Genomic DNA, 18994 nt, shown 5'->3' with positions numbered 1-18994 from the left:
AGTTAACCTTTTCTAAGCTCTCACTTTTTATGTTAAGATTCCTTCTAGCTCTGCTTCTAGATTGTTCCCATCTTTGATTTAATGCCCTCAAGAGTTTATTCTTTACTAGCATAATTTTTAAGTATTATATTCCTACCCTGCTAAGGAATCAAGATAGATATAAATCATTTACAATTTAGGTAAAGGAGACAAGATAACTGATTTGTAATACCCAATTAGACTAACTTTAAAAAGAGGAAGAAGCAACTGATAGCAACTGGCACTAGCTTAGTAAGGTAAGTTTTTCTTGCCTTAATTTGATCATTCCTAAAAAGACCTTGTATTTACTGTGTTAGGGAAGCATTTCACACCTCCCATTTAGGATGTAGAAAATTTAAGAAACTGAAACAGCAATTGATCTAATTAAATCTGCATTCTCATTAAAAGCACTTGAATTTATAAAATATAATGCTTTATTGTTTCAATCATGTCTGACTCTTCATGGTCCCATTCCAGGCTTTTCTTGGCAAAGATTCTGAAGTGAATTGCCATTTTCTTCTCCAGCTAATTTTATAGATGATGAATTAAGGCATGCAGTTAATGACTTGCCCAGGGTCACACAGCTGATAATTACTTTAGGTCTGTCACTATCCATGGTGCCATTTAGCTTTTCTTGCTTTCTGTTTTAGTTCATACTAATTTAATGTTAGTTAGTGTTAGGGACTATGAACATTTATCCAGGCAAGTTTATCCAAGAAGTTGAGGACAATAGCAGGGCATGATTTTTTTCAAGTGGGAAACACTTGTTACTAATTGGATGAAATTGTAAAGTTTAGGTAATATGATACAGGCTTCCAGAGAGTACAATGGACGTTTCTATTTGTCTTTATCCAAAAGTTCAGTTAAACTTCAGTCAGACTAGATGATTCAAGTTAAGATTAGAAAAGAATGTAGTACTCTAAATAGAGGATGCTTTCTTAAAAAGAAAACTTGACAACACTGGTAAGCTTTTCAATCTCTTGATTATTCTAGGTATGAAATTTTGAAAAATAAAACTGTTCTCAATTGAGTTTATGTATAAAACCAGAGGTAGATAACAAAAGTGAATTTTTCCCCATGGTGAATAAGAATTAAAATAACCTCCCTCCACTATTCCAGAAAACACTGTCTTAGCAAAGTCAAATGATCGATGTGCTATGTTTTCCATTTACTCCAATAGAAGATTGCCAATTGCCCAATTTCAATATGTAAATATAGCAAGGAATTTCTGTTAAGTTACTAGCAATAGATTAGAGAAAAGTTGCTATAGATCATTAATTTTAGAGGACCTTTGGTGGGACACTCCTTTGCCACTGAACACTGCCCAGGGCAACTAGGTCTCACACGTTGACATGGACTATTTGTCCATTGGTTAATAAGATACTAATGTATGGAAAGGTTTTAATGTGGGCTGGAAGGTTTTTCTGTGAAGAATAAGGTTCTCTATGGGTTGCTAGAAGGAAAGTTGGAGGAGCTGTCTTTTTTTTATGAAAAAAACTCTGCCTCTAGTTTAATGCCCTCCCTTGACAATAAAAGGCATTAAGTACTGTTGGAGTTGTGAACTGCTTCAATCATTCTGGAGAGTGATTTGGAACTATACTCAAAAAAACTAAAATTGCATGCCCCTTGATCCTGCAATACCACTACTAGGTCTGTATTCCAATGAGATTTTTTTAAATAGGAGGCAGGCATAAAAGACCTATTTGTACAAAAATATATATCACAGCTCTTTGTGGTGACTAAGAATTGAATATTGAGGGAATAAGATGCCCATCAATTGAAAAATGGGTAAGTTGTAGTTCATGATTGTAATGGAATACTGTTGTATTATAAGAAATGGCTAGCAGAATGATTTCAGAAAAACCTGAGAAGAGCTGCATGAACTGATGCAGAGTAAAGTAAGCAGAACCAGGAGAACAGTATACCTAATAATGTACAATAATCAATTGTGAATGACTTGGCCATTCTTAGCAATACAATGATCCAAAACAATTCCAAAGTACTCATGACCTTGTATACCATCTGCCTCCAGAAAAAGAACTGATGGAATCTGAATACAGATTGAAATGGTATTTTTCATTTCCTTTCTCATTTTTTTGGAGAGGTAAAAGGAAAGGAGGGTCGAGTTTTCTTTCACAAAATGACTAATATGGAAATATGATTTACATGACTGCATATGAATAAACCTATGTCAGATTGTTTTCCATCTCAGAGAGGGAGGAGAAAAAGAGAGTAGTAGGGAATTTTGAACTCAAAATTAAAAATCATTTTCACATGTAATTGGGGATGGGGAAGTAAAATAGTATTTTTAAAAAGATGTTATTAAGCACCTCCTATGCATCATGCATAGTGCTACAATAATCAAGTTTACAGAAAGTCCATACCAGAGAGCCTACAGGAAATTAACATCAGGAATTAAAATGAAGGAAATGCATTCAATTAGACAATTGAGAAAAGTATTGAAAACTCAGTTCTCTGCAAGTGAATTATCTACAGCAGACTAGCAAACTAAGCAAAGCATATTAGAAATGAAAAAGTCCCCAGCCAAATCCAAAAGAAAAAATTGGGGGAGGAGGAAGGGGAGGGAAGGATTTAGAGAAAATAAGAACATCATCCCAGAGAATGATTATATTTTAGGAAGCTGGAGTATAATTTTATTTATTTTTAAATGGTTTACAAAAAACTTCTGGATCTTTTCCCTTTCTGCCTGCAGATTCCCCCCATCTCATTGAGAAGACACAGGTAAAATTATGCAAAACATTTCTATAAAAGTCATTGCAAAAGAAAACAAAATCCGCCCCCCCCCAAAAAACAAACAAACAAACAAACAAAAAACCTCAAGACAAAGGATTTTTTTTTTTTTTTAAGTATGCTTCACTGTATTCAGACACAATCAGTTCTTTCTCTGGGTTTGGATAACATTTTTCATCTTAAGTCCTTCAGAGTATATTATGGATCATGTATTACTGTGAACGGCAAAGTCATTCACAGCTGATCATCCCACAACATAGTTGTTACTTTGTACACAGTACATTTCACTTTGCATAAGCTCATGGAGGACTTTCCAGGATTTTCTGAGCATCCTGCTCCTCATTTCTTATGGAACAATAATATTCCATCATAATCACATACCACAATTTATTAAGTCATTCCCCAATTGATGAGTATCCCCTCGATTCTAATTCTTTGTCGAGAAAAAAGAGCTTCTCAAATATTTTTGTACATATAGATCTTTAGAAATTCTCTATGGGGATATATGCTAAGTAGTAATATTGTTAAGTCAAAGAGTATGCATGATTTTATAGCCCTTTGGACATAGATCATATCTTTTGATCATTTATCAGTTGGAGAATGGCATATATACATATATATATATAGATATAGATATAAATTTGACTCAGTTCCCTATACATTTGAGAAATGAAGCCTTCAGAGAAACTTTAAAATTCTTTTCACAATTACTATCAATAACTATTTCCTTTTTATTCTATTCTCTTTCTCCTTTCACCTGTCCCTCTTCAAAAGTGTTTTTCTTCTGACCACCCCCTCCTCCAATATGTTTTCTATCACTCTCCCACCATTCTTGTATCCCCTTCCCAGGGTAAGATAAATTTCTGTACCCATATTGAGTGTGTATGTTACTTTCTCTCTGAGCCAATTCTGATAAGAGTAAGGTTCATTGCATTCCTATTCCCTTCCACTTTAAAAGGTTTTTTTTGCCTGTTGTGGCAGATAATTTAGACTATTTGGGGTGTCATTTAATATTACCTGACCCTAACCTAGATGGAAGCTGGCATGGCAAAGGCAGACTTGACAGCAAAGCATCACCTGGCTCAGACAGTTCAAGGATTCCCCAGGCTTCTCTAATTCATCTCAGTTTGAAGGGGATACAACTACCCAAATACAGTTCAAATGGGGAAGCTCTGATTTGTCATTCCTTAAGTCAGCTGTCTAGGAATTATGTATAGCCCCCTCTCCCCCCCAAAAAGGTACTGGCATCCAAATTCCAGGGCCACCAGTGCTATCTAAGATTCAATCACTCCAAAACAGGGAAGAGAATAAAGGAAGAGAGACCTAATGTCAAGAGAAGGTTTTATAATCCTATTCTAGGATTGCCATATGATATTTTATAGAATCATAAACTTTAAGAGGCAAAAAAGGCCTTAAAGATTAGCTGGTCCTGAACTTACCTGACCTGTGAATCCCTTCTGCCAAATCACAGCCTCTTGAGTACACAGTACATCTTCCCTCACTATATCATAAGCCCATAAATAAAATAGGATGGTATTCTGGTCTCTAAACTGCTGTTTACTGTTGATTTATAATACTGAAGTTGGTAGACAGGGATGTTTACTCCAAATTAGGAGCAAAAAATGAAAAACAACTAATTTTGTTAAAAAATTTTTTTTTGTACAAATCTTAAATCACTGAATAAGCACTGATGATATTGTTATTTTATTATTATTATGTGGTTTACTTATTTTGCTTCTAAATAGAGGAAAGGATAAGAAGCAAAGGAATATCAAAAAATGGAGTGGTAAATTGCCAGCACTCCCAACTACAATATTGCTTTGACCACCTCATAATTCTTAATAAAGTTCTCAATTTAAATAAGAAATTAAAATGAAATATTTGGAGAAGTTGCAATAAAGTTTTATTCTCCAATTCCTACAGGTAAAACAACTGATACCTGAACCTTTTTTCATTCCAACTTTAAATCCATGGAAATATCCTCCCTCTTATCTAAACAAAGAGCTATTCTCGTGAACTTCTTTGGAAGACATTAGTGACTTCATCTTGGCTTCTTTTCAAAAACAATAGAAAAGTTGAGATTGGGCAGTGTAAAAAAAAATTAATTTCAAACTTTCTAAGAGTAGCACAATTCAGCCTGAAGACAGGATAAATATCTAGCTTAAGTTCTAGAGATGATATGCTAGAGATGTGATAAAATGAGCTCATTCTCATTGTCAGAATTATTTTTTTAAGCTCATAAAGACTTGAGGGAAAGGAATAATGAATGTTTCATGTGACTTGTAATACATATGGAGGATTTTTTTTAAATTCTAAAATGTTTATATTTTTATACTGAATTTAGTTTCACATCAAAAGAAACATGAAACCTTTCTTCCCCCCCCCTTCTAAATTCATAGAGTTCTCTCTCAATCTTGCTGTCTTGCTCTCTTTCATTGACCCTCCCATTCCATAACCTTACTGTGTAATTTAAAAGTATGGTCTGTGGCCATGAAACATGATCACAGGTTAACATTTCATGACTCTGAACTCCTTAACAAGCCCTGTCCTCAAGAAAATTACACTCAAAATATGTCTTAGCCCCTGCTTAACTCCTAATCAGTATTGTGATTTGATCTCTGCAAATAAACAATTTAAGAAACCTTTCCAGAATGGAAAATCAAAATCCAGCTAGGTATGATTTTTAAAGGTATTCTTAGTTATGAACAGGAATATGGCTTCAGGGGACCCTTTGCTCTAAGAGGTCAATCTTGTTTGGGTAAATCCTGGGAAGTCACTCTACTCTACACTCTCACCTTCAAGAGAAAGTATTAGCAGCAGTTCTTGAGATTAGGATAACTTGTACATTCAACTTCATTTGTCAACTTCCCTATGGAAGCAAGAAATGAAGTCAGCACAAGAAAAAGAGAATAATAAATATTCCTCCAAAGATGCCCATATTTATAGCCAGTGATTCATCAGACCTTCCCAGAGCCAACTACCAAAACTGAATATTACTGAATATACCCCAGAAACTCCTGAATTTACATTAACATTCACACAATACTTTAAGTTTCTTTCCTCCTTAGTGAGTCCACTGCCTTCCTCAATAAGGCTTTTCTTTTCAGGGCTAAAGTATCAGGGGTATATGTACAAGAATGTTTGTGGCAGCCCTTTTTGTAGTGTCCAGAAACTGGAAACTGAGTGGATGCTCAACAGCTGGAGAATGGTTGAATAAGTTATGGGATATGAGTGTTATGGAATATTATTGTTCTATAAGGAATGACCAGCAGGATGATTTCAGAGAGGCCTGGAGAGACTTCCATGAACTGATGCTGAGTGAAATGAGCAGGACCAGGAGGTCATTATACACTTCAACAACAAGATTATATGATGATCAATTCTGATGGACATGGCCCTCCTCAACAATGGTCTTGTGATGCAGAAAGCCATTTACACCCAGAGAGAGGACACTGGGAACTGAGTGTGGACTACAACACATCATTCTCACTCTTTCTGTTGTTTTCTTTCTCATTTTTTTTTCTTTTTTTCTTGATCTGATTTTTCTTGTGCAGGAAGATAACTGTATAAATATGTATACATGTATTGAATTTAACATATATTTTGACATATTTAACATGTATTGTTCTACCTGCCATCTAGGAGAGGGGATAGAGGGAAGGAAAGGAAAATTTGGAACAGAAGGCTTTGCAAGGTTCAATGTTGAAAAATTACCCATGTATATATTTTGTAAATAAAAAGTTTTGATAAAAAAAAAATAAAGTATCAAGGGTTTGATAAATATTTTGGAAGACACTCTGTAACCAGAGTTTCCCCCACAGAAAGATGACAAGCAATTTAGATATTAAGAGATTTGAGTTCTCTCATTCTGCTCTGGACGTTCGGTTCATCCCGCAGCGCCAGTTCTGCTTACCAAAAGTGGCCCACTAGGCACTCGCATTCCACGCCCGGCTCCAAGCCAGCGAGCCGGGCTTCTTACCCATTGAAAGTTTGAGAATAGGTTGAGATCGTTTCGGCCCCAAGACCTCTAATCATTCGCTTGACCAGTATGTACCAGTATTTACCTTCAAGTTAAGGGTCAAGATTGACACAGGAGCTGCTTAGTGTCAGCTGGATCACCACAACACATACCTGATCCTACTTTTCCTGAAGACAGTGGATCTCTGAAGTCTAGTTCAGCTCTAAATGCTGTCATCAAGCTGCTCAGAGCTGTGGTCAAGAAGTTCCCCACTTTTGTGGAACAGGGACCAGATTACCTATAACTCCTCCCAGTTCTAAATCCCATGATTCTATTTATTAGTTATGTTACTATGAGTAACAGAGCTGTCAGACAGCTAATGGAAAGAATCCTGGGCTAGTAACAATAAACCTAGATGCTAGTTAGTTCTTGCCCTGCCATTGGCTGAATGATTGGCCAAGTCTGTTTACATCTCTGCGCCTGGATTTCTTCATCCATATCATGGAGATAACTAATACATATTCCTTCCTATCACAAAGATCAAGGGAAAAAATGAATGTGGGAAAAAAAAAAAAAAAAACTTTTTTGGAGTTTTGTTTTGGATTGCACAGACATAGCGAACAGGGAGAAAGCTCCCCCTTGCCAGTACACATCAGCAATTGCTCTGCAATCTAGAGTCCTCTGAGAAGTTTACAGATTTGTCCAGGACCACAGAATCAGCATATGAGAGATGGGACTTGAACCCAAGTCTTGCTGACACTGAATCCAGTCTTTTATCCACTGCCTTTCCTGAAAATATTTCATCTTTTCAAAACATTATGCTATCACAATGAATTGTTAATAATGGGTTCTGCTAGTAGAGAGATTGGGCCTCTTTTACTGTACTTTCTCCTTCGTGTATTCTACAGACAGTAGCATAGGATGGCTCTATTAGCATCAAATTACCCCCTCTTCATGCTCAGGGCTTCCCCCCAGAAGTTCATGGGGTCATGTCATCAGATAATTGCATGAACTATAGAATCTTTTTCCTAGGAGAGTCACACAAATCCACAGAATCATACCTTTAGAACACAAGTTCCAGAAGGGACAAAATCATCTAATCTGACCCCTTCATTTAACAGATGGAGAAACTGAGGCACAATAAAAGGTAAGTTACCTGCCCAAAGTTTCACAGGGCAGGATATACGTCGGGTCTCCTGATTTTTAGATTAAAATAAAGAGTCTTATTACATAAAACTATAATACCTCCCTTTATTGAGATTGGGAAGGGAACCCAAAAGGCTAGGGGTCACAAACTGGTGTTGTGAGGTATCTCAAAAGAATTTGTAAGCTTGAACCATATCCAACTCAAGGAACAAAGTTTATTGTAATTGTAAGGCCAATTGAAGCAGTCTAAATTACTAGAGAATTTAGCAAAGAAATAGAAGAAGGGAGGTACATTTAACTAGTCTTTCATGTTATTGATATGCTAATTTTATGGCCTAGAAGTAGGACCTAGGAGTGCTCTCAAGAATTTGGTCATCATTGGTCTACAGACAGTAATGTTTGTAGGACTATTCTAAGGCCAGAAGACTTGAAATCACTGACAGAGTGTTAGAACAATAGTCTCAGGATCACTAATATATCTTCCCTAAAGTCTAAGGGAAAAAATATTATTATATTCCTAGGCCACAGGACATTTATAATCATTGACAGAACAGCAGCATTCTAAGAGGGCCTCTGGATCATATTCCAAAGCCAGAAGATTTAGAATCACTGGCAGATTGTTAGAACAGAAACCCTCTAAGGTCAGAGGACCTTAAAATTATTGTTGTCTCCCCTAGAAGCTATATTACATCATGTCCTCTCTCAAGAAGTTTTCACCCCAAATTCATTTGGGACAAAGGATGGAGATCTCATCTTCTGGAGCTGCTTCATGCTGATCAGGGGTGTAAAAGCTGTCCCTGCCTAGTATGGCAGATGAGGGGAGGCAAGTGACTTAAAGATGGTGGCAGCAATAGTCAGAGGGGTCCTGAGTGTCAGAATCAGTTAGCCGATGGTATTCAGGGTGAACAAAGAGTCAGGAGTTCATAGCTTGTAGTCTGGAGGAAACAAATCTACCAATAGGAATGTTAGTTCTCAGGAGGTTTATGAAGAAGCTTCAAGGAAGATGGTATAAAAGCATTATGAGAGAGTTTGCCAGAATAATTTTGGAATGGATATCCTGCAATTATTATGTGAGAAAGATATCTTTTCTGGCAAGAAAATGGGGGATAATCAAGTTAAAGTTATTCCCCAAATGAGGTAGAGATGGGGACAAATGAGAATTTGCAAATAAAGCATCAGGTCACATATGTGGGCTGCCAAGAGGATGCTGAGGGCCCACCCAACAATCCTAAATGACCCCATTGCCCACAGAGTTCCCTAGTCTGACTAAAGACTAAGGAATTATCTCTCCACTGCTGGGGGCCCACAGTGACATCAGGAGAACTGGAGAGAAAAATGCTAGGAGCCAAGCTCCCATCCTTGGAGTTATAAAGGTACACCTGGAAAAAGTGGAAAATAACAAGAGGGGCAGCTAGGTGGCGCAGTGGATAGAATACCAACCCTAGTCAGGAGGAGCCAAGTTCAAATCTGACCTCAGACACAACACTTCCTGGCTGTGCGACCCTGGACAAGTCACTTAACCCTAATTGCCTCAGCAAAAAATATAAAATAAAATAAAAATAACAAGGAAAAAAAAAGAAAGCTAGAGTGAGAGAGAGAACGCCACAGGCAATTTCACCCTTCTCTGTCCAGTATGTTTCCCTGTTTCCAAGAGTCCTGTGGAAGACTAGTGTCAGGTCCTCTCAGGTTTTCTATGGGTTCACAGGAATAGCACTTTTAATTCTAGAAACATGAGTCCTGCTAGGGAAACCTGCAAGTTGGAATAGTCAGAATGACTACAAATGGTCCTTTCTAATGGGTGATTCTTCACCAATTCTCTGGGGTCTCCAGGCACAGTTAGTAAGGACCACCTTCCCAGAAGATTTAGGCCTCCAGGCAGAGGGGAGATGATAAGTAATCTTGAGTGCCTCAGCCACCTTTGAACTATTTGAGAGGTGAAGGCTGGACCATTGTCGCTGGGCAAAGAACTGGGCAGACAAAAGAAGTTCCTACTGGCTTGCCTCTGGGTTAGAAGTTGGCATGAAGGTGTAGGGATAATAGAATATTTTTGCTGTCAAAAGTCCCCTTTCTTTCCATATATCCCTGTGAGCTTGCAAAATATGAAAAGCGTATTTGGAGTCAGTAGAGATATTCACTCTCATTCCTTTCCCCAGTTCCAAAGCTCTGGTCAGGGCAATGAGTTCAGCTTTCTGGGCAGAAGTCCCAGGAGGCAGTGGCTTAGCTTCCAGGGGGCCATTGAGGGTCACCACAGAATAACCTGCCTTTCTTTTCCACTTTTCAAGAGAACTCGACCCATCTGTAAACTATTTACCATCGGGGTTGTCAAGAGGAATGTCCCTCAAGTCAGGTCGGCTGGAGTAGACAGAATCTAAAGCTTCCTCACAATGATGTGCCCCATCAGGGAGCAGGGTGGCAGGACTGGGAGTGTAACACACCTGGAGAGTCAGGTTGGGGGTGTCCATCAGGAGAGCCTGATATCCAGCAAGCTGCCCACCAGCAAGCCACTGGTGCCCTTTGGCTTTCAAAATGTTCTGAACCAGTTCGGGGTTAGAACCTCTAATGTATGGCCTAGGGTGAGCTTAGAGCTTCCTTAATTAGAAGGGCAGTGGCAGCTAGCTCTAAGGCAGGAGGGTCACCCCCAAAACATCAAGTTTCTGTGAGAAGTAAGCAATGGTCTGGGATAGGGTTTCAGAGATCCTAGTTGAGTCAAGACCCCTAAGGACCTGGCCCCGCCTCCCGTTAATGTACAGTGTAAAAGGCTTTAGGCAGGGCTAAGGCCAGGGCAAGAGATTAGTTTAGCTTTCAGATAAAAATCTTGGCCTAATCAGGGCCCCATTCCAGGGGAATTGGGGTCAGGATCTTGAATAGAATCATAGAGGAGCCAGGTAATAATTAAAGTTAGGTATAAAATCCAGCCATGCCCAGGAAAGTACACAACAGTTCAGGGAGTGATTAATCAAATTGATAGACTGTGTGGGCCTTTAGACAAAGAAACTTCATAGCCCAGCATGGGGAGAGGGGGCTGGAAGTTAGGGGTTTGCATGGCTGCAGCCAGACAAGACTCTTGGGTGGGGCTGCAGATCAAGACATCATCTTCATCCTGGATAGCAGGACCTGTCCTAATATGTGGGGTTGTCACAGAAGTCCTAAGCTAAGTCCATGTTATGGACATGACTGCCCATATTCATTGGGGGGGGGTTATGCTCCCCTGAATTTGCCCCTTCAAGGGCAAAAAAGAAATTGTGAATGTTTTATGCAATGAAATCCAAAAGAAAGCATCTTTAAGATCTAGGTAGAACTACACACCTGTCAGATTGACTAAGATGACAGGAAAAGATAATGACGAATGTTGGAGGGAATGTGGGAAAACTGGGACACTGATGCATTGTTGGTGGAATTGTGAATACATACAAACATTCTGGAGAGTAATTTGGAATTATGCTCAAAAAGTTATCAAACTGTGCATACCTTTTGATCCAGCAGTGCTACTACTGGGCTTATATCCCAAAGAGATCTTAAAGGAGGGAAAGGGACCCACATGTACAAAAATGTTTGTGGCAGCTCTTTTCGTAGTGGCCATTAACTGGAAAGTGAGTGGATGCCCATCAATTGGAGAATGGCTGAATAAATTATGGTATATGAATATTATGGAATATTATTGTTCTGTAAGAAATGACCAGTGGGATGATTTCAGAGAGGCCTGGAGAGACTTACATGAACTGATGCTGAGTGAAATGAGCAGGACCAGATCATTATACATGACAACAACAAGACTATATGATGATCAATTCTGATAGACGTGGCTCTCTTCAACAATGAGAGAATTGATCCAGCTCCAATGATCTTGTGATAAACAGAGCCATTCCATATCCAGAGAGAGACTGTGGGAACTGAGTGTGAACCACAACAAAGCATTGTCACTCTCTCTGTTGTTCTGTTGATCACTTGTTGCATTTTGTTTTCTTACTCATTTACTTTCCTTTTGGATCTGATTTTTCTTGTGCAGCAAGAGAATTGTATTAATATGTTTACACATATTGGATTTAATACATATTTAACATGTTTAACATATATTGAATTGCTTGCTATCTAGGGGAGGAAGTGGGAGGAAGGGGGGAAATCTGAATCACAAGGCTATGCAAGAGTTAATGTTGAAAAATTGCATATGTTTTGAAAATAAAAAGTTAAAAAAAACAATTTCAATGATATTTTATGTTAATAAAATATCTGCAATCTAAGAAAAAAAGCTAAGGTAGAAAACCATTATGTCCCCTGGGATACTTGTATTGGGCTCATGGCTTCTACTGACCATTTGCTCAGAATATAGACATTTCCTATAAGTGGAAAAAGCAGGGACATGATTATAACAACATCAAAACAGATCCTTCAGGCTTCATCCTGAGAACACACACATGACAGGATAAAGCATCCTTAGATCTGTTTGACAGCCAATCATGCAGTAATAATTCCACCTCATAGCCAGACTCAGGAATAATCAGGTGGGAAACAAAAAAATAGAACTGAGAAACTAAGGAAGGATCCCATCTTAAGCAGAGGCCAAGATCGTCCTCCCAGCTCTTGCCCAGATAAGACATCCAGGAAGGCATTCCTCTGAGTAACTTACAGCATTTCTCTGGAATGGTGGGTTACTGACTTCATGGTCAGGGAATCAAATTCAGAACTCAAAAGAATATAGTTCCAAGAGATTTTATCTCTAATAGCAAATTCTACTAATCACAGCTCAGGACTAGATACATTATTTTAAAAGTTAACCAGGACTTACATATGAGATTTTAGTTTAACATGTTTTATATGTTTAAAGTTATCCTGGTGCAAAGGATGAATCATAAAACAAGCTTATATATTCTTAGTAAACACCTTCCCTGTTTAGAAATATAAATCCTAAATAGGCTCATTTCTCAGGGCTGTTGATTTTGCTTACCCTGATAGTTTCAAGAAAACTGGCAAGCTTACAAATTAAGGGGAGTTGACAGAGACCCCCGGGAGGGGGTAAGCTTGCTGTTACCCACCCCAACTATTCTTAGTGTTTTCATGTGCTGTGCTATTTGATACTTCTCACTCTGTGAAGGTGGAAAAGGCATTGCATACTTTATACTTGGAAGTGAACTGATAAGGCTTTCATGTCATCCCTCTTGTTTCACATACAGTAATTAAGTTCTAGATTTAATATGATGACAATAAATCCAAATAACTTAGTTAACAATTTTTAAATTTTCCTAAGTAATGGCCAAATAGTCTTAGCTGAAGTTTCTATTTCCTTAAACAAGTTTCCCTTTTGTTTTAGGGAGAAAGCAGACAATTCTTAAAATTAGATAGATTTTTAAATTGGCTTAACTTTAGTTAATGAGATTCTCTAGATTCTGATTAAATGTTCTAAACAAACTGAATTGCCATTTGGTTATTTTCCAATTTACAAAAATCATTTCTCTTCTGAGAGCCAGGAAAAGGGTTAAGGTGCCAATTTTTACTGACAGGGCCCTCAGAAGTCTGACTCTGGATAACTCAAAAAGCAGGCTGTTTGTAGCTAGAGTTTTAAAAATAGTAGCGTACTGCTTTTCTGTTTTCCTAAAGTTCCCAAACTTTTCTGTTAACTCTATCAGTGCAAATAGACTATAATTTGCATATCCCTGGAGTAGGCTTTAATTAGAGTTCCTTTAAAATTGCTTTTACCACCATATCTCTAAATTACTTTACATACACATAGAAATCATTTGTCAGTTGATCACATCTGAAAAAACCCATAAAGTCATTAAATATGAAGCAATCATATCCAATAAAGTAGTTAACAATCAGATAGTATGTTTTATGATAAGCACTTTTGCAATCATGTAGTCTTCACAACAATTATTTCTCTTTACAAATCAGAAAACTGGGCAGAGATAAAATAATTTGCTATAAATTACATAGCTAACACATATCCACAATTGAAATAAAAACGGTGATCTTTTTTTTTCCCTCTTTTATTTATTTATTTATTTAATTATAGCTTTTTATTGACAAAATATATGCATAGGTAATTTTTCAGCATTGACAATTGCAAAACCTTTTGTTCCAACTTTTCCCCTCCTTTCCCCCACCCTCTCCCCCAGATGGCAGGTTGACCAATACATGTTAAATATGTTAAAATATAAGTTAAATACAATATATGTATACATTGTCCAAACAGTTGTTTTGCTGTACAAAAAGAATCGGACTTTGAAATAGTGTACAATTAGCCTGTGAAGGAAATTAAAAATGCAGGTGGACAAAAACAGAGGGATTGGGAATTTTATGTAGTGGTTCATAGTCATCTCCCAGAGTTCTTTCGCTGAGTGTAGCTGGTTCAATTCATTACTGCTCTATTAGAGTTGATTTGGTTTATCTCATTATTGAAGAGAGCCATGTCCATCAGAACTGATCATCATATAGTATTGTTGTTGAAGTATATAATGATCTTCCTGCTCACAGAAATGGTGATCTTACCAAATTCAGAGACAGATTGGCTTTCTCACCTCACACTGCTATGCTGGATGGTTGGCAGGTGTACCTGAATTCTTCCCAAGCAGTTCCTGGACAGAACCTGCTGAAAGCTGGGGTGACTGGGGCCAGGATCTCTCTTTGATGATAATTTCAGGTGCCAGGGCTCAGGGAATATTGACCAGGGAACCTGATCCCCACTCCCCCAACCTGGGCTGATGAGGTGCTAGGCAAGGTTGTGTGGGGTCCCACAACTACTTCCCCTGTTTTTGCAGGTGAGGCAGAATTTGAGTTTTTAATCTGATTTGAGATGAAAGAAGTTAGCAAATAGAGGGACATGGGCTATATTGATCTTATTAGCAATCTTTAAACTCTGGGGAGTGGGGCAGAGAAAGTTCCTTAATACCTTCTGGGGTGCTTTCCCAAAGGAGCAAAAGGGGACTCTGGACAAAATAGGAGTCAAGGAAGAGTTAGCAAAAAGTTGCTATTTACTTAATTTGTGTTTCCTTTTTCTTTTCTTCCAGAATGGGGCAAATTCCTGGATTCATTCTTAATGTTTCAGGAATTTTTTTTGCAGTCTTAAAACAATTAATTGCCAAACTTCTTAATCATTGCTCTCAAAACTTGAGAATCCACTAAGATGTTTTTTTCATTTTAATTAACTTTTTTGTGTAGACGCTAGCTTGGCCAGACTGGAAATCCACAGGAAAAAAGTTAGGCTTTTTAAGAAAATTTCCCAGTATCCTAACTACAGCATAAAGGTTTTTTTCTTGCTGGTTATGTTTTAAATATTTCCAGGTAACAAAATCTAGCTCACAGAGCAAACATGACACAGACATTCTTTTTTTTTTTTTTCAACTTTTTTTTATTTATAATTTTTTTCACAGTATATATGCATGAGTAATTTTTTTTATAATATTATCCCTTGTATTCATTTTTCCAAATTATCCCCTCCCTCCCTCTACTCCCTCCCCTTGATGACAGGCAATCCCATACATTTTACATGTGTTACAGTATAACCTAGATACAATATATATGTGTAAATACCATTTTCTTGTTGTACATTAAGTATTAGATTCCAAAGGTATAAGTAACCTGGCTAGATAGACAGTAGTGTTAACAATTTACATTCGCTTCCCAGTGTTCCTTCTCTGGGTATAGTTATTTCTGTCCATCATTGATCAACTGGAAGTGAGTTGGATCTTCTTTATGTTGAAGATTTCCACTTCCATCAGAATACATCTTCATACAACATTGAAGTGTACAGTGATCTTCTGGTTCTATTCATTTCACTCAGCATCAGTTGATGTAAGTCTCTCCAACCTCTCTGTATTCCTCCTGCTGGTCATTTCTTACAGAGCAATAATATTCCATAATATTCATATACCATAATTTACCCAACCATTCTCCAATTGATGGATATCCATTCATCTTCCAGTTTCTAGATACTACAAAAAGAGCTGCCACAAACATTTTGGCACATACAGGTCCCTTTCCCTTCTTTAGTATTTCTTTGGGATATAAGCCCAATAGCAGCAATGCTGATTCAAAGGGTATGCACAGTTTGATAACTTTTTGGACATAGTTCCAAATTGCTCTCCAGAATGGCTGGATTCTTTCACAACTCCACCAACAATGTATTAGTGTCCCACTTTTCCCACATCCCCTCCAACATTCATCATTATTTGTTCCTGTCATCTTAGCCAATCTGACAAGTGACACAGACATTCTGCACAGAAATGCAGACACAGACAAAATGGCATGAAAGAAGACAGTCTCATCCTTGCCAAAAGCCATAAAATTTTGCACAAAGTCAACCTATAGCACTCCATCTCCTCTGGCATCCCAGAGAAGATGAAAAGGTGGCAAAGATTCCCTAGGAACTTTGCAGAAAATTGCAAGAATTTCCAATTCTGGGTGGATCCAATAAAGGAAAACTGCCTAATGTGGAGCTCACAAAGACACAAACAAGCCTTCTCCCAGTAGCTGGGGCCTATAACCCCAGCTATAAGATTGAGGGAGAGAAATAAATTGGGGGGGACTTACCTTGATAAGCCAGAGGAAGCCAGACTCTTCCCTTACAGGCCACCAAATGTTTTACAGATCAGAGGGGACACAGTTTCAGTGATTCTTTTACAAATTAATGGGGACACAATTTTAGAGTTCACCCTCATCACCATCAAAGCAGCTTGGCGATCACAACATAGAATGTTGAGCCTGTAGTCAAGAAATCGAATTCGATCTCGGAAACTTCCCAGCTGTGGTGCCCTGGACAAAAGTGGCTTACCGGCTTTCTGCTTCGATTTCCTCATCAGTGGTAAAATGGGGATAATACTCATAGCTCCCACCGCCCAGACTTGTGAGAATTAAATGAGACCCGATGCCTCTTCTGGTAACAGGGCTGGGCACAGAGTATGTGCTTAATAAATGCTTAATAAATGATTAATATCTTTGAAGAGCTTAACAGTGGCTGGCACAAAATGGCACCTAATAAATGTTTTCCTCCTTTCTTCCCCACCTCAGAAGGAATCCGAGTGGATAAGGGAAGGAAAAAGAAAAAGCAGATATAGAGGGAAAGAGTTGTAAGAAAAGGGACAGAATAAAGGGGAAGGAGGAAAGAAAAGGTGGGAAGACATAGAGGCTCCAGCTGAATTCACTGTATCTGACACAATGGCTCGTCAGGGTTCACAGTCCCCTGCTCCCTAATTCAGGTCAACCCTAGCCCTAGGAACACACCCGGAGCCTGAAATCCCCCAGCCCTCCAGGGGCGGCCTTCGCACATTTCCCGGCTTCGAACAGTCCTCACCAGCGCGGGGGCGTGTCAGGGACGCTCCAGGGAGATCCGCGCCAGGAACCTCACCTGGGCAGGAAAAGTCTGAGAGGGGTCCGCAGTCTCGCTGCGGCGGCAGCCCTGGCCCAGCCGCGTCAAGGCCGTGAATGTGGCCCCGGGACCCGGGGAGCCAATGTGGATCCACCTGCTTCCCTCCACGAAGTAATCCATCTGGGCAGCGGCTTTCTGCGGGCGGCCCCTGGGGGTGCGGTCCCGAGCCAGCTCACCTGTTTACAGCCAAAGGCTGGCTTCTAGCTCTCCGAGGCTCCGCCTCCTGGCTCGGAATTGGAACGGAGGCCTCTTTGCCCCTCCCTCGACTCCCTCCCTCCCTAAATCCCCTGGACGCAGGCGGAGGTGGAGACGGGTATCCAAACTGAGAGAGAAGGCCCTGGGCCGGGGTCCTGAAGGGCTGAGGGAAACGCAGGTTCGTTTTCAGAAGGCCAGAGAGCGTTTCTATTGCGGCTTGCAAAGCCCCGAAAAAATACTCTGTTATATCCTCAGAAGAACCCTATGAAGGAATAGCAGAGGATAAGGGAAGGAGAGAAAGGAAGCACAGAGGGAAAAGCCGAGGAGTTGTAACAAAAGGGACAGAGTTAGGTACAGGGGAAGGAGGAAGGAAAAGGTTGAGTGGGGAGGTAAGTGCTGTCATTATATATAGCTCATCTTACATGTGGACAAATGAGGGATGAGGAGTTATCATTTGCTAGGGACCTACAACTAACAGATCTGAAGCGGGGTTTAAACTGAAGCAGGGTGATTAATCTAAATCCCCCACCGCCATCGACCCGCTGCCATTGCGGGAGCCGAGGGGCTCCGGAATGAGCCATGGACACGGCTGGTGGATTTCCCCAGGGCCGGTCAGTCACCTGAATTCAGTTGCACCTGTTGTGCAGGGGAGCATCCAGAAATACTGCTTCTCTCCAAAACGTTCCATCTATGAGAGGCACCTTGTGCAGGGCTGGGACACTGACCTTAGGGGTCACTGCACTTGTCTCAGCTTCATTTTCCTAATCAGGGGCGTGATTCCGTAGTTTTTAGTTTCCCCTATGATTCTATGAAGTGTAACTAGGTCTGGCTAAAACTTATGAATAATCTGTCACGTTGTATAAAGGAGTACTGGAGTGGGAATGACACGGTCTGTTTTAGTCCCCGTCCTCCTCTTTCTGACTTTGTCACTAAAATTATAACTTCCTCTTTCTGAGTCTTTTTTGCACAATCTCCCACAAGTGACATTGGCAGATTGGGTCTCCCCCAGAGGATAACTACCTCAAATTCAAGGCCCTCTGGGGCTATATGCTCCTAAAACTGTATTTGATGAGCCCCCAGCAATGTGTCTATCCCTAGTAGCCAGAGGACACAGATCAAAACCAATGCATGTATTGGAATAGTTTAGTACAAAACAGCTTTCCCATAATCCTAGGGCACACCCTCCCACAAGAACACACTACCTCAGTAGAAAGAGTTTATAAGTAAATAAAGTAAACAGTATCGGATTGTTTACCTTCTCAGGAAAGGGGGAGGAAAAGATGGAAGATAGAATTTGGAACTCAAAAATTTTTTTAAATGGTTAAAAGTTGTTTTAATACATAATTAGGAGAAAAATAAAATATATTAAAATAGAAATAAACACATGAAACTGATGTTGTTAGGGTACATATGAAAAGGTGTGACTCATATCTTCAATGCTGCAGTAGTAGACATCTTTGACTTGTTCCCATTGACCCACTGTTCTAATGATCTACTGAGTGTACTTGTGGGTTGCATAATGCTGATTCTGGAGGCAGTTGGTGGTGCATTTGATTACATTGTTGGGC

At 39.3% G+C, this 18994-nt stretch overlaps 1 long non-coding RNA gene across 1 annotated transcript in view; it reads right to left on the bottom strand.

Annotated features, from left to right (window-relative positions):
* Window positions 1-7044, bottom strand: part of LOC141553633 (uncharacterized) — a 49144-nt gene extending 42100 nt beyond the window's left edge. The window contains exon 1 of the long non-coding RNA XR_012485558.1: window positions 6901-7044. This is a non-coding gene — a long non-coding RNA (uncharacterized LOC141553633). The remainder of the gene's footprint in view (window positions 1-6900) is intronic.
* Between the last annotated feature and the right edge of the window lie 11950 nt (window positions 7045-18994).

This window comes from Sminthopsis crassicaudata, chromosome 2 (assembly GCF_048593235.1).
Source record: "Sminthopsis crassicaudata isolate SCR6 chromosome 2, ASM4859323v1, whole genome shotgun sequence".
In the NCBI taxonomy this organism is placed as follows: Eukaryota; Metazoa; Chordata; class Mammalia; order Dasyuromorphia; family Dasyuridae; genus Sminthopsis; species Sminthopsis crassicaudata.
This window is presented reverse-complemented; position numbering and strand designations above follow the sequence as displayed.